Source organism: Megascapheus bottae, chromosome 19 (assembly GCF_031878675.1).
Source record: "Megascapheus bottae isolate mThoBot1 chromosome 19, mThoBot2.hap1, whole genome shotgun sequence".
Lineage (NCBI taxonomy): Eukaryota > Metazoa > Chordata > Mammalia > Rodentia > Geomyidae > Megascapheus > Megascapheus bottae.
In genome coordinates, this window is record NC_143527.1 from 8,370,307 (window position 1) to 8,387,016 (window position 16,710).

General features: G+C 41.0%; 1 pseudogene across 1 annotated transcript; it reads left to right on the forward strand.

The window, feature by feature from the left end:
- The first annotated feature begins 7,636 nt into the window (after positions 1-7,636).
- LOC150049595 (serpin B4-like) lies at positions 7,637-13,657 on the forward strand (annotated as a pseudogene). The gene is made up of 7 exons (XR_016538853.1): positions 7,637-7,798; positions 8,305-8,312; positions 9,755-9,930; positions 10,625-10,744; positions 11,679-11,821; positions 12,588-12,743; positions 13,244-13,657. The product of XR_016538853.1 is annotated as a serpin B4-like (transcript).
- The last annotated feature ends 3,053 nt before the right edge of the window (positions 13,658-16,710 follow it).

Below are 16,710 nucleotides of genomic sequence, written 5' to 3' on the forward strand. Positions count from 1 at the left end.
TGGAGGCAGGAATTTGTTAGCAGAATCTACAGTGAAATACAAATGAATAATGCATTTTCCATGTCAAGTTACCTGAGGACAAGTTGTCACTTAGCTTGAAATCTGGTAGGAAGTGTATTGTATCTGCTTTTTTTTATACTCAGGGAAGGTTTTGTTGGTTTTTTTTGGTTTTTGGTTTTGGGTTTTTTTTTTTGCAAGTCCTGGGCTTGAACTCAGGACCTTAGCACTGTCCCTTGGGCTTTCTCAAGGCTAGAGCTCCACTGCTTGAGCCACAACACCACTCCCAGCTTTGTTCTATGTACGTGATGTTGAGGAATCCAGCCTGGGTGTTCATGCATGCCAGGCAAGCACTCTACCACTAGGACAAACTCCAGGCCTGGAAGGTTTCTTTTTTAAAATCATTGTACTGATGGTGGAGCTTGAATTTGGGACTTGGTGGTGGTCCTTGGCTCCTTTGTTCAAGGCTGACACTCTACCTCTTGAGACACTGCTCCTTTTTGGCTTTTCCTTTCATGAATGGGAGACAGGAGTCTCATGGACTTTCCAGTTCCAGTTGCTTTAAAACTGCAACCCTCTGATCTCAGCCTCCTGAACAGTTAGGGCGGCAAGCACACCCAGCCAAGGTTTCCTGTTTCCAGTTACGTTTCCCCAGCACACCTCAATTATCCATGTCCACCAGAATCCCATCAGGACACACTTTTCATCCCTGATTGCTAATGAGCACAGCAGTGGGAGTATTATGAAGATCCGGTACACTGTGAATCATATAATACTGTGCACAAGCCGATTTGATCTACAGATTCCAGAAAAGCTGCATTTTGGTGATCATATGGGAGAAGACTGGGTTTCTGATTCTGTCTGTGGTCTTCCCATATTCTGCATTTTCAGGTCACTCGCTGTTGTCTGTGTGAGCCCCAGCCTCCTGATTCAATATCTCAGATTAGGCCTCTATCATTTAATGCTGACACTTGTCCTATGATATAAGGGTCTTGGGACCAGAGGCCTGGGAGCACAAGACTGAACTGGCAGGCTGGGCACGCTGTCATCACTGGCTGTTGTGTTCAGCCACAGACAGCAATTGAAAGCTCACAGCTTTCAGTCTCCTCGATATCAAGACCCTAGAGTCTCGAATATCATTCGTCATGCATTCTCATTACTTCTTTTAAAAAATACCCAGATATTCCTTACACATTTTAACTTATCATCTGTTTTTTCTTTTGAGTGACCTACACATTTGCAAAGGATACACATTCTGGTAAATGTGTGGAGGCTGCTATTTTTAAAAACAAACAGTTTTTTGGAAAATGAAGATGAAAATGAAGAGATATAATTTATCTAAAATTCAATACTTTTAAGGGCTCCTTTTTAACTCTTTTTTTTCCAGTCCTAAGCTTGAACTTGGAGCCTGAGCACTGTCTTTGGACATTCCTAAGGCCAGAGTTCTACCACTTGAGCCTCAGGGGCAGCTTTTTTTCTATGTATGTGGTGCCGAGGAATTGAACCCAGGTCTTGGTGCATGTTAGGAAAGCACTCTGCCACTAGGCCATACTCCTGGCCTCCTTTTTTAATCTTTAGAGTAATATTTTTTTATTCTTTATACACATAAGAAATCACTTCAGAGACAGATTCTTTGAGTCTGTTCAAATTTTTCTTGTAAAGGAGATGAACAGAGAGCTTACAGTTACATAAGTCTAGTGATGAGCACATTTCTTTTTAAACAGTGGCAATCTTTCCCTCATTTTCTCTCAGGATTCCCTCAAAATTACCCCACCAAGCGCTATAATTAATTTTTATCTCTATCTCTTTTGGACAGTTGACAATGCACTTGCCATTCAACAACGCAGTATATGGATGCAGTGTCTCTAGATTAATGTCCCTTCTTTTAAAGTCTCTCTTTTTTACCTTGAAAATGAATTATTTTCTGCTTCATCCAAACAATTTGCCCCTGTCACAATACATTTTTACATTTGAAAGTCTTTCGTCATGAAATTCTCTAAACTGAAAAAAAAGTACACACACACACACACACACACACACACACACACACACACACACCATTAAAGTTCAGATTATCACTTTAGACTCCAAAGCACTTTGTTTCAATTTTCATAACCCTGGGCCTCCTAAGCAGATGCTCTTACCACTAATCCATGCCTCCAGCCTATTTCTACTCACTGTTTTAAAAACAGTCTCAGGTCTTTCCAGGCACATACCTGGACACTGCCTACCTATGTTAAACACACTAGTAGCTAGGCAAGGCACTATACAACATGGCACCCTGCTCTTGCTTAGGGAGGAGTCTAAACCGGGTGTGCTGGCTCTCGCTTGTAATCCTAGCTATTCAGGAGTCTGAGATCTAAGGATCAAGGTTAAAAACCATGCCAGGTACAAAAGGACCTGAGACTCCCATCTCCAATTAATCTCTAGAAAACTGGAAGTGGGGCTTGGCCTTGAGCTGAAGAGCTCAGGGACAGTGCCCACGTCGAAGGAGTGACTCTGAAGGGGAAATGAGCATCACTCGCCACTCTCCCACCTCCCACCTGTGTTCCTCATAGCCTCAGTTTACTACAGCAAGCATCTTGTAACCTGGCAATTCTATTAGACAATGCCAGGCTGTTTTTTCTTTCAGCTCAACAGCCCTTAGAAGCAAGCACTCTATGTAACCACCCCTGGGTTACAATGAGGCCTCAGAAGCTTTTATCAAAACTCCAAGCAGCTGAAACCAGAGACTGCTGATTATCACCAGACCCGGTGCATATGGGGGAAAAAATGCCCTCTGAAGACGATAATGCACTCTAAAGAATAGGAGCTCTTCTACTGAAATGTTAGCAGAGCCACACAAAGAAAGGCAGAAACTCAGGTCATCTTCATGAGAAGATATAGAATAAATTTTCCCTTAAGGACTGAGTAAAATAATGTAAAGCTCCCATCCAGAAACAATTAAAACAAATAAGAAGAAAGTCCTCATTTAAATGAGCTGCACACATAAGAGAAAGGGGAAAGGACACACTGACAATGTGTGGAGTTTCCTGTCCAAACCACTAGAGCTGAAAGGTGACCCTGGGCGATCTGAGGAGGGAGGAGGGCACTGGATAACATGACTGAAAAATGTCTGCTTGCAACAAGTGGCAGTGGGAAGGAGGGGAATGTAGAGAATTAAATACAAAAATTTCAAGAAAGAGAGCCAACAAAGACAGCGAGGTCAGAAGATTCAATTCAGAACAAGAAGGCATTCTATGGAAGCTGTTGCTAACTCACTCGTGTATATACCTTTAGATGACCATAGAATATGCATAATATCAGCTTTGTGATTTCACCTACGTTTTCCAGCACAGTTTCACTGCTCTCAGTACACCCATGTGTTGTGCAACCATCCTCACCACCGGCCCCACAACGTTCTTCATTTCAAGCAGGACAACCCTGCTATCTTTTGTCTCCAGGAATTCTACTATTCTAGGTCCTGCAGAGCAACAGAGTCATTCACATTTTGCTTCTGAGATATTTTACTTAACAAAACATTTTCAGAATTTTTCCTGTTTGACCCTGTGTAAGATTTTCTAATCATTTTTAAAGGTGCATATTTTGTGTGTGCATATGTGTTTATCTATGTATCTTACCATGTATGTCTGGTGATCCATACATGAAGCATAGGGGTTGTTTCCACCTTTGGTTATAATAACACTGGTGTACACCCGCAAACTCATATCTCTGGTTCAGCCCCTCTAGACAGTCCTGTGGTGATCCCGGGCTGAATTCATACTGCACCAACTTCCAGATAACAATGCACAGTGATTACAAGTTCTTCACATCCTCAGGACAACTTACAGTGTGCTGTTTTCCCTCGTTGGATTGGGCCCACGGTGCATCAGCCTAATGGTCCATCCTCATATATCTTTCAGGATCTCTTGAGACAAATGTGCAATTTGCTCTTTAAAGATTTAAAAGTACCCTATATCAATTATGTTCCATTGAATGCTCTACACGTAACATTCAGGTACAGAAAGATTATTGCGAAGAAGAGGAAAGAAGAAAAGGAAATCACGAAAGAGGAAATTTACCCAAAAAAGAGGTGTAAAATACGTTTATGAACCATCCAATGAAAGTTTTGAAGTCACTGAAATGCTGGCAGCAGGTAGGAGGAAAAGGAAAACTCTGGGAGAATGGGAAGAAGATAGATTACTTAGCAAATATTAAAAAAGTAATGTAAGAGAAGTTATCTGGTAAACTGAAGTTTTTTATTTTGTGCAGTCAGAAAGCAGAACAGGAATTGAAGACAGGAAAGAAACAACAGGTAGAAATGGCTGTAGGAAAAAATGAGGCCATGTTTCTTGAGTTTCTGGTGTATGTATGGGGCCCGAGTGGTGGAGGGAGGTAAGATGCAGTTGAGGAAAAAATAAGGTGACTGCCTTGATTCAGATAATAAAAGAGAAAGGGAGAGAAGGACAAAGAGTATATTTATTGAAGTCTTCATAATGAAACAAAACTACCCAAAGAGGGAGTTATAAGTGACTAGTAAATGCACAAGTTCAATCTTGAGCTATGACAGAGAAGGATGTGGATCTTGTGTGGTGGGAGGATGGTGGAGGTGGGCTGGGGAGATACTATCCTTCTGATTTTATTCCATCATACACTTGCGATGAGATTGATTTTTTAAATTCAGTTAATTTTTAATACATCAGGATTGGTCTCCCCATTCCCCAGAGAAATTAAAAGGGAAAACTGGTTATTTGTTCAGAGCCAATTATGTACCTACGTTTACATACCTACTATTGCACTGAATCAAAAGGAATAGAATAACTACCAGAGAGTGCAATGCTTGATACTTCCAAAATCTGTTCCACTAATCAATGTTTATACATAGTCATAAGGATATACTTGACAAGAACGAAGAATAAAATATGATCTTCTCTATTGCTATCTTCAAATAGCTGTGCAAAGGGCTTTCCATTTCCTTCTTCTCCCATCAGCTCCAGTGACACCCACCCTCACCTTCCCTGGTCCTGTTCTCTTAGGTTGAATATTATGCCTACAGTTCACCTTCTCTTCATTTCTCTGATCCCTCCTTCAACCCTAATTCTCTTCAAAGAAAACTTATTTATCTCCCTACAATTCTGGCTTGTAATTGTCTGTTTGTAACTGTTCACAAAGAGTCAGACAATCCACCCCAGAATACACCATAACATATTGGCCCTGGATATGTTTTCCTATATTTTTATACATCCATGTGTGAGAGAACACATGCTGTGCCCTGACCTATTTAACTCAACAAAGATGACTACTTTTGCCTTAACAGGGCTTAGAACACTTCCTACCATTCAATGAAAATCAAGACTCAGGAAAATTTAGGAAATATTTCATAACCAACCTAAAAAATATTAGTAATAGCAGGATGTTTTGTGAAAATGCAAATTCCTTTGGGTTTGGGGATTTTGGTTTCATTTTTTGCTTGTTACTAGTCTTTGATTCCTGGGTTCCTGGAACTGATAATGTTGGTGCAACATCATGACAAATCAATCAGCATAATTGTGAAATGTTCATATGTAAATCAAGGATTGCTGAATCTTCTGTGACTATGTCTGTAAGGATGTTACCATCTCTCTGTCATATACCAGGAACGTGAAACCGATCGAGGAAAAGCAAAGCATGGAAACACTTCCATTTCAATTAAGGTAAGCTTTGTTTAAAATGAAACAATTTTGCTGAACACAGTGACTCCCGCCTGAACACAGTGACTCCCGCCTGGAATCCTAGCTACTCAGGAGGCTGAGATCTGAGGATCAAGGTTCAAAGTCAGCCCAGGCACCAAAGGACCTGAGACTCTTCTCTCCAATTAACCTCTAGAAAATGGGAAGTGAGACTTGGCTCAAGGGTAGGGTGGTAGCCGTGAGCTGAGAGCTCAGGGACAGCGCCCAGGCCGAGTTCAAGCACCATGACCCACAAAAATAAATAAATAAATTACAGGTGATATCAAAGAGTACGTTTGCTTCAGTTTTGAGAAAACCACGAGTATTTGGAGAAAAATGCTTCAGAGGAAAAAGACAATACCATTGTGAAAACACTATCCACCTTCCCTTACCATTATTTTCTACAGGCATTTTTTTTTACAGGCTCCAATTCTCAAGACAGACAAAGAAATCAGACAAAGAAATATTGGCAGAGAAATACTGAGAGAGAAATAATGGAATTCTAACAGTCCAATGTGTTTTTCTGTTTAATTTTTATATGAAAGTGTAGAAGATCCCTGTTTGTTCCAATTTCTTTTCTTCTCAAAAGCATGTCCATGAAGAAAGATGAACTTCTGAAATGGCTATTGGAAGAAATAACATGAAAAAGAACAGGACAGAAAATGGAAGAACTCTGAGCAGAGGCAGGGGACCAATAAAACTCTGTATCCAATTTGCTGAAATATTTTTCTAGTCCAATATCCTTTGCAGTAGAACTATAAGTATTTTCATATGTCGTACATACGAAAGATTGAAAGAAAGAACAAGCCCTTTCAGAACTACACAGTAGGCAGAAATCAGCTTAGTGGAATGTTAGGTGGGCACACACAAGGTTCTCTTCAAGGAAATTCAACATCCACATGAAGAAAGAGTCTCAGTAAAGACTCAGAGGTAGACAGAGGGATGGAAATGAGGATGTGTGAACAAGCTGAGAAGTGAGATTTCTTGTGAGTTCTGCACAGGATGGCACATGCATTCTGGATGAGTCAGTGCATCCCAGCCATGGCAGGGCTCCATGCTGGAGGGGGAGGGCTGGCACTGTCTTATCTTACAAATTTTCATGCACGCAATGGGGAAAGTTGTGCTGATGGTGCAATCTTGAGCTGAATAACTTGAAGTACAAACTCACAGGATAAGGCAGGAGTGGCAAGAAAGGGTGCGCTCTCTCTCTCTCTCTCTCTCTCTCTCTCTCTCTCTCTCTCTCTCTCTATATATATATATATATATATATATATATATATAAATCATATGTAGAAACTCTCCTTGTGCCAGCATCAGCTGACAGCCTCCCCACCATTTCAGCTTCCCTCAAAACACAGGTAAGTGCTCCCAGCTTTAACAGATGAACAACAGAAATTATTCTTTTGCCATGCGTGCACTGTATTCCACCTGTATTTTATTAATAATACCAGGGGAAATTAAAATCAGATCGCTGTTCCAATTAGTCCCTCAAATCAATGATTAATTTCCAAAGAAATAAATACATTTTAAACTAGTATGTCAGCATGTGGGCAACCAGATATCCTAGAATTACAGAAAGGACCAAAGGAGAACTTTGGACAAGTGGGTGGATGAGATCCACAGACGTGTTCATCATGGCATTCTGGATAAATTTTCCACCCAAAATACCACATATCCTGATGAAGAGAAAATGCAACAACATTCAACTACTTGAATGGGAATCCTGTTCTAGTAGGCCTTTCATTAATCTTTTCTGTAGATACATTGATGTCCCTTATGGAAGTGTTTAACACAGAAGAGAACAAAGGCTTTCATGGCCAGAATCCCACACACAGATATGTTACTTCCTTGAAGAAATTTCATGAGAGAGTAGGGCTTCTGCTCAGTTCCTGCATTCTAAAAAGACCCCATCTTCCCTTTCTCTAAGAGCTCCAGGTATCCTCACGCTCACCATGAAGGCCCTCAGTGAAGCAAACACCAAGTTCACGGTGGACATTCTCCGGAAGTTGGGAACATCGGCAGACAATGCCTTCTTCTCCCCTCTCAGCATCTCTTCTGCCTTGTCAATGGTCCTCTTAGGGGCCAGAGGAAACACTGCACAGGAGATTGAGGAAGTAGGTGTGCCCTTCTGTTGACCTCTGTCTGGTGCTCTGTATCTTGCTGTGTTGGCTAAGTGAGGATAGAGATGCATGGCTCTGCCTGTGTTGGCCTGAGGGGAGAACAGGCTGACAGGAAGGCACCCCTACAACTGTGTGACCTTCCACATTCTTCCCCATGTACTTCTGTGTTCCTGCATGTGCTTTGGGAGCTGGGATGTCCTATCACAGCTGCTAAAATAACAGAGATGACTTGAAATGTGCAGACTACTTTGCACTGGCTGAATTCAAGGACCATATCATCCGATGTGTTTAAATCATAGATGATGAACATTCTTTGAAGTAGCCTATCATCAAGCCAGGTTTGCTGGGTGGAATTTCTTTTTCAAAGACCAAGTTCAGTCCCTAAAGTTTGGAGACTTTGTTACATTTTGTGAATCAATCTTATCTTGTTAGTTTTCATTTATGTTCATTCCTCGCCCTTCTAAGTGAAGTGCTCTTCATATGCACCCTGTGTCTTTCAGGTACTTCAGTGAATTCACAGGAGAGAAACCAGAGTCTACTACATCTCACGTGAGTCCCGGGACATTTCTGAACACTTAAGGATGTGGGGATGGCCCTGAACAATCAGGGCCCCTGTGCCTGTACTGCTCTTCACAAGGGGTTTACTCAAGTAAGGCACAGAGGCTATGAGTCCCACTGACTTCACCTCAGGAAACTAGGGGCTAAAAGGCAGCCATGTTGTCAAGAACAACTCATAGTAAAAGCTAGTATGAGCCGGGTGTGGTAGGTCACTCTAGTAATCCTGGCTACTCAGGAACCTGAGCTCTGTGGATCAAGGTTCAAAGCCAGCCTGAGCATAAAAGGACCCCAGATTTTTATCTCCAATGAACCACTATAAAAACACAAGTGGGGCTTAGCTCAAGGGTAGGGCAGTAGCCTTCAAATAAAGAGCTTAGGGACAGCCCAGAGGCCAAGTTCAAACCCATGATCCTCCCCACACACGTAGTTATTTTGATTATAACATGACAAACAAGGGTCATGATCACAGTGTAACTAAAATAATTTAATGTGAATTAACTCACGGATAAGATCAAGAGGAGACACACAAATTTCAAGCATATTAGGGGAAATGATCACTAACATAAAAGTAGGTCTAGGGTGGGCTGGGAGTTTGGCCTAATGGTAGAGTGCTTGCCTACCATGCATGAAGACCTGGGTTCAATTCCTCAGTACCACATACATAGAAAAAGCCGGAAATGATGCTATGGCTCAAGTGGTAGAGCTCTAGCGTTGAAAAGTCCAAGGACAGTGCTCAGGCCCTTGAGTTCAAGTCCCAGGACTGGCAAAAAAAAAATAGGTCTAGGGTTGATTAGTGCAAACTGTCAGCTAACCAGTAGAAAGTGCCAAGTTAAGGCAAGCTTAGACATGAAACTTGCCTCTGCTAATTTTTTATGATGAGAATACTTCTTTAATTCTCTTGGATTTCCTATCTTCATCTAAATTCGACTAAGCTTAGAGGTAATCAAAAGACAATTATTCAGTACATAGATTATATACAGGAAAAATCCAGTAAGGCCAGACCCATACAAAATGGCCAACCAATGTAAGACTTTCCCCACAGGAAATGTAACAGACTCCCATATTATAACATGTTTTAAATGGACCAAACGTCACCATTACCGGGTTAATAATGGTTGCTAGAAATGCAATATGGTTCTTCTGCATTGAGAGTTCAGCTGGGGAGCTCTACTTCATAAAACCAGGGAAGGAACCCAGTGGCTTTCCCTCCTTAGTTTACATGAGAGAGACTAGAATTAAGTGCAAGACAGCAGGAGGAAGAATTCCCATGAAGAGGCTGAAGGTAAGAAGAAATATTTAGAGTATGTAAGGTTAAATATATTGCAATTATAAGGGAATAACACAAAAAAATCTATGAAGTTACTGACATTTAGGTATTGCTCATGCATTCAGTATTTCAGTGAGAACCTAATAAAAAAGGGCATCCTATCTGATGCTGCAGGCTGAGGAGGCAAACACTGTAAATCAACAATTTCAAAAGCTGCTGACAGAATTAAACAAACCCACTGATACATTCGAGCTAAAGACTGCCAACTGTCTTTATGGAGGAAAGACTTTTCAGTTTCTGCAGATAAGTTCTACCTGTCCCTTTACACCTTCATTCTGCATCCTGGGTTCCCCTTTCCTTAATGGCCACGTGGGAGGAGGATTGGCTGGCATGGGGGATGATTGCTCTGTCACCACAACTCATCCCCACTGCAGTGCCCCAGATGTGGAAGATCCTGGCCGAATATAGACACAGGAAAGGTCTGAGGAAGGAAGAAGGCATCTGAAAACAGAGCATGTCATAAAATGCAATTCCTGAACTCTTACTAGAATGATTTGGAGAGAAACGTTACACAAGCATGGGGTTTCTGGACTGTGTAGACACTAGTATCTGTCCCTAAAGAAAGCGGGGGACATTGCTGGAAACATTGTGTTGCTGAACTTGAGATGTGTGCAACGTGATAAGGACAAAGTTCATATATACTAGTCAGAACTCTCAGGAACAATGCATCTCCTTCAGAGAAACATGTCACTAACTCTACAAATTGATACTAATTGTACCTACCTTTGACTCTGTCTGTTCTCCCTGGTCAAATAACATTTACCTTCAGTTACTTCCTTTTTTCTGAATCCTCTGTTTCCCTCTCTCACCAGCTATTTGGCATTTCTGTTAAGATCTGCATGTTCAGGATGGATTCATGGTCTGCATTCTGCTTATCATGAACTTGATACTGCACCCATTAGTCTTCATGTCCTCTTTCTTGATTTCCATCTCAAAGGAATATCTAGACAAAGTGAAGAAAGGTTACCGAGCCAGTGTGGAGTCACTTGATTTTGTACACAAGGCAGAAGAAAGCCGGAAGAAGATTAACACCTGGGTGGAAAGCCAGACAAATGGTAGAGTTCCAGAGGAACACCCGTTGCAGAAACACTTTTGAGTATCCTGGGAGGGCGCCCTGGGCATGACATGTACAGGAGCACTGGGGAGGACCTGGAGATGGGGTGGAGAGGAGGAAAAGACACTGCACATGGTTGTGTAGGCCTGAATGACAGTGGCCTTCTACATCCTAAGTCCATGTCAGTCCTCTTTTGAGATCCTACACTATCCTTGTGAGCAGAGTCCACTTTGATGATGGATACTTAAGAAAACAAAACACATGAAAAGATTCCTTCTGTTTTCCCTAACTGAGAAGAATGGGAGGTTTTGTTGATCCCACATGTCTTTCCTCCTGGCCTGCAGCTCCGGGGACACATCTCCAGCTCTACCTCCTACAGCAACACACACATGCTCTCCTTCCAAGAAAGCCTTGACTTAGCACACAAGGTCTCTCCCCACCTCCCCCTCCCATCTCTCCTGACAAGCCAAGGCTCCAGCAGGCCAAGGTGAAATCACATGGACATCCAGGAAGTAGTGTCTGACAGCACAAGGCATACATGCCATCACAGAGCTTGTGTTTTCATCACCTAAGAGCACTTGGGCTCCATTTCCTCTGAGTAATGACACCACATTTGGGAAATGAGGTAGAAGCAAATGTGGAAAGGGAGAATGAAAGGAAAGAAGGTGGCAGAGTAGATACAAAATGCTTGCCAGTATTTAGTGTGGAATGGCTGAATTCACCTCTAGAAAGCCCAGCCCCCTTTCCCTCACAAGAAGCTCTGCCTCCATCACAGGCTAGCACCATAAAGAAGGCTGCACCTGGTAAACAGGCCAATGAGTCCCAAGATGTGACTTTGATGATGAATTAGTGATCATCGTGAACTTTCCCACAGCCTCTTACAGAAAGATCACTCGTACTTATTGTGACAGGCCTTTATGTTTTTTCCCTTGAAGAAAAAATCAAGGACCTGTTTCCTGATGGAAGTCTTGACGCAAACACTGTCTTGGTTCTGGTGAATGCAATCTATTTCAAAGGGAAGTGGGATCAGGAGTTTCCAAAGGAAAACACTGAAGAGGGAACCTTTTGGCTGAACAAGGTAACCACTAATTTTGTTAAGTCATATAGGGTTGTTTAAGTTGAAAATTCAACTTCAGAATATGTGATGGTTTGTTCCAATGAAAGAGCAAATAGCATATGTCATGCCAGTGTTTAAGACGCTGTGTTCTTATAACTATGCATAGTTAGATCTATCTGAAAAGCTGTATACCAGTGGTTCACACCTCTTAAGCTGAGACTTGAGGATGATAATTCAAAGTGGCCTGGGAAGGCAAATCCCCCTGATCCTCTTTTTCTCCCCCCAATTTTTGCTTTTACTTTTTAAAAATTATTTATTATCAGAGTGATGGATACTGATTTTAAGGTATCATTTACATGGCAGTATATAACTTCCTGGGCATTATTACTTCTTCCCATGTTATTCGTCCAATTTCTCTCTATTGTCTCATCATCTTTTTTAGCTCCAGTTAAACCCTAAAAATCTAATGATTGAGCTCTGAGTCAAAGTGGTAGAGTGCTGGCCTTGAGCATAACCTCTCAGAGGCAGAACCAAGACCTTAGTTCAATCCCCCTGACCAACCCAAGCATAATTTATACATGCCTGTTTGTATGTTTGCATGTATGTATATACATATATATTCATATCTAAACATATACATGCAAATATATACATATGAACATTTGTTTGTACTTTATGAAATTCCTGTATTGCCTATCCCTAAGGCAAATATGTGAGTAACATCTCAAAAATATTCTCTGTTGCCTGTTCTATATCACTGGATTTTGGACTCCCTCAATTATTGCAGGATGTGAGCACACCTGTGAAGATGATGAAACAAACTGAATGTTTCAAATTTACATCACTGGAAGATGAGCAGGTCAAGATCCTGGAAATACCTTACAAGGGCAAAGAGCTTAGTATGCTTGTGCTGCTGCCCAGTGAGGTTGATGGACTGCAGAAGGTAAACTTGTCCCCGCCCCAGGTCCTCTTTAATAAGATACAATGCAAACCAGCTTTTAGATCAAGGTGCCTCAGAATAATGAAAAATACAAAATGAGAAACAATGTTTCCTCTCTGGATAGCAAACATTTAGCTCAGGACACATGGTAATTAAATTCGAGTTCTCCATATGTACAGTCAATTGATGATACTAATAGTAACTTAACATTGACTGAAAAACTAAAATATAGCAATGTGTGATATGTTCCCAATTATGTCAAGCAAAAATATAACAGTAGGGGATACATAATAATAATAATAATAATAGTATGTATGAAAAAATGTGTAGCACACTGTAAAATAAATAGGTTATGCAGTCAGGACTTTTTTATTATTAGAATCTGCTAAGTTGAAAGATCTGTGTATTTCATTTATTGTTAAAGTAAAGATTTCCCACATATTCTGATCATTTGTAAGCTAAAGATCCATAGATAATTGTCACATTTTCCCCTATGTTTATAGCTTCAAGATAAACTCACTGCCGAGAAACTACTAGACTGGACAAGTTCACAGAATATGTCTGAGATAAGACTACGTTTGTGCTTGCCTCGGTTCAAGATGGAAAAGAAGTACGACCTCAAGGACACATTGGAACACCTGGGGATGGTGGATGTGTTCCATGGGCAGAAGGCCGACCTGTCAGGCATGAGTCAACACGGGCGTCTGGTGGTGACTAAGGCCCTGCACCAGTCCTTTGGGGAGGTGACTGAGGAGGGAACAGAGGCTGCAGCTGCCTCTGGTGTACTTGTTGGTAGAACATCAACATGTGTAGTTGAAGAATTTTGCTGTGATCACCCCTTCCTCTTCTTTATCAAGGAGAACAAGAACAACTGCATCCTCTTCTTTGGCAGATTTGCTTCCCCTTCAATACAATGACCTTGTCCCTACTTTGGAGAGAAGGTCACAAAAATTATCCCAGTAACTAAGACAATAGGTTCTCTTTCTTCGTTTTCCTTCCCAGTTTCATAGTCACCACTGAAAATTCAGCAGTGGAAGGATCATGTTTCCTTAATTTTTCACATTAATTTTTAAAGGCAGCAAATATCTGATTTACTTGCACTTCACATTTCACTGTATTTAGGAAATATCTGAGATTCTTCCTATATTTCTCAATGTGGTTGTATACAATATTAGGTCAATAAAACCATGACATTCCATTTATCAAATATTTTGCTTTTCTTCAACATCAAGAAAATGTACAGAACCAATATCAACTTAGAATAATGAGTGATGTGGTCCGGGAGTTTGGCCTAGTGGTAGAGTGTTTGCCTAGCATACATGAAGACATGGATTCGATTCCTCCGTACCACATGCATAGAAAAAACCCAGAAGTGGTGCTGAGACTCAAGTGGTAGAGCTCTATCCTTGGGAAACTCCAGGGACAGTGCTCAGGCCTTGAGCTCAAGCCCAGGACTGGAGAAAAATTCAAAATCAGTACAGTCATGCTGAGCATAGAGGAATAAGCACACGGATTTTTTTTATATATTCATCTTATATGAAGAAATATTTATGTGCTTATAGTAATGCTGAGGACCGGCCTTCTATATGCTAAGCAATCTCTTTACCACAGAGCTAAATTCCAGCCTAAAGGAAACTTAGAAGTACACAACAAGACAAAATGGACTTATCCAAGATATCTGCCTAAAAAAATGTTTTCATATAATTTTCATAATAGTAAATCTCATGAAAAATCCCTAGAATATTGTACTGACCAATGCAGTAATGGCTAGTCATGTGATCATTTACAATCAAAAGGTTAAACCACATTAAGAGTAGGACTCTTTCATCTCTCTAGTCATAAATTACTTCCTCAATACCCACATAGCTAGCAGACCCCATATTGAACACGTGCTTGCTGAGTTTGTCCATTATCATAGAGTCTGAGCAGCTATAGTTACTGAGGTGATAAGACCTAGTATGTGATCCATGGAAGGTTATTAAGAAAATAAAACCAGATTACGCTTGCAGCATATTAGAATATAGCTGTCTAAATTTCAAATCGAGAATCAAGTTGAGATGGTGAAAAAATCAATTTTGAAAGGTAAACAAAAACAAACATAACAGCTATCTATCAACTTATCAATTTATCAATAAATACATGTAAAGAAAAGAGAGTATCTCACCTTACAGACTGTGATGTAATTTGTTGTTTTGAGAATAATAAGCTATGTACAGGTATTTATTTATATACATGCAATTTGTCTCTGGAGGAATATTCAAGAAACAACAACCAGGCACAGTAATTCACCGCTATGATTCCTACAGGCAGAGATCAAAAGGCTCATAATTTGGGGCTAGCTTAACCAACACATTTCCTGAACTCTCAACCAAAAAAAAATGACTGTAGAATTATACCAACTAAATAAGAAGAAAAGATAAGGCCGGGAGTTTGGCCTAGTGGTAGAGTGCTTGCCTAGCATGCACGAAGACCCAGGTTCAATTCCTCGGTACCACATACATAGAAAAAAGCCAAAAATGGTGCTGAGGCTCAAGTAGTACAGCTCTAACTTTGAGAAAGTCCAAGGACAGTGCTCAGGCCCTGAGCTCAAGCCCATGACTGGCCAAAAAAAAAAAAAAAGAGGCAAAGATAAGAGTATTACCAACCACATCATCTTAGGTATCAATGCAAAACCCTGCTCAGAAAATGCAGCAAAAGAAAGAATGGCTAGAGTGGTGGTTCTAGTCATAGAGTCTGCCTGACAAGCACAGGCCCTGAGTTCAAGCACAAAAACAACTGTTAAAAGACAAACAAAAGAGAGGAAATTTGAATGGTTTGATGACTCTACTATAAGTGCAAATACAGGAAGAAATATTTTTCTTCATCCTTTTAAGAGATTATTTATTGTAATTGGCGATTGTAAGGGACGGAATTATGGCCTAGTAGTAGAGTGATTTGCCTAGCATGCAAGAAGATCCGGGATCGATTCCTTGGCACCACATACATAGAAAAAACCTGGAAGTGGTGCTATGACTCGAAGGGAGAGCTCCAGCCTCGAGAAAGTCCAAGGATAGTGATCAGGCCCTGGGTTCAAGCCCCACACTGGCAAAATAAATAATGGGCAATTCTAAACATTAACTGGCCTTTAAATCACTTTGAAGACTCTGTAGATCTTTTGTAACTTTAAAGGGAAATATTAGAGGCCATCTTCATCAAGTTAAAACATATATACTGCCCTGTTTCCCTCTTCCTTTGAAAAAGTACAAGCCACATGACACAATGACTTCCTGCCTCAAAATGGAAGCCTATGTTTGGAGGCAGTGAATTTGTTAGCAGAATCTACAGTGAAATACAAATGAATAATGCATTTTCCATGTCAAGTTACTTGAGGACAAGTTGTCACTTAGCTTGAAATCTGATAGGAAGTGTATCCTATCTGCTTTGTTTTATACACAGGGAAGGTTTTATTGGTTTTTTTATTTTTGAGTTTTTTTTTGTCAGTCCTGGGCTTGAACTCAAGACCTTAGCACTGTCCCTTGGGCTTTCTCAAGGCTAGAGCTCCACTGCTTGAGCCACAACACCACTCCCAGCTTTGTTCTATATACCTGATGGCGAGGAATCCAGCCTGGGTGTTCATGCATGCCAGGCAAGCACTCTACCACTAGGACAAACTCCAGGCCTGGAAGGTTTCTTTTTTAAAATCATTGTACTGATGCTGGAGCTTGAACTTGGGACTTGGTGGTGGTCCTTGGCTCCTTTCTTCAAGGCTGACACTCTACCTCTTGAGACACTGCTCCTTTTTGGCTTTTTCTTTCATGAATGGGAGACAGGAGTCTCATGGACTTTCCAGTTCCAGTTGCTTTAATACTGCAACCCTCTGATCTCAGCCTCCTGAACAGTTAGGGCAGCAAGCACCCCCAGCCAAGGTTTCCTGTTTCCAGTTACGTTTCCCCAGCACACCTCAATTATCCATGTCCACCAGAATCCCATC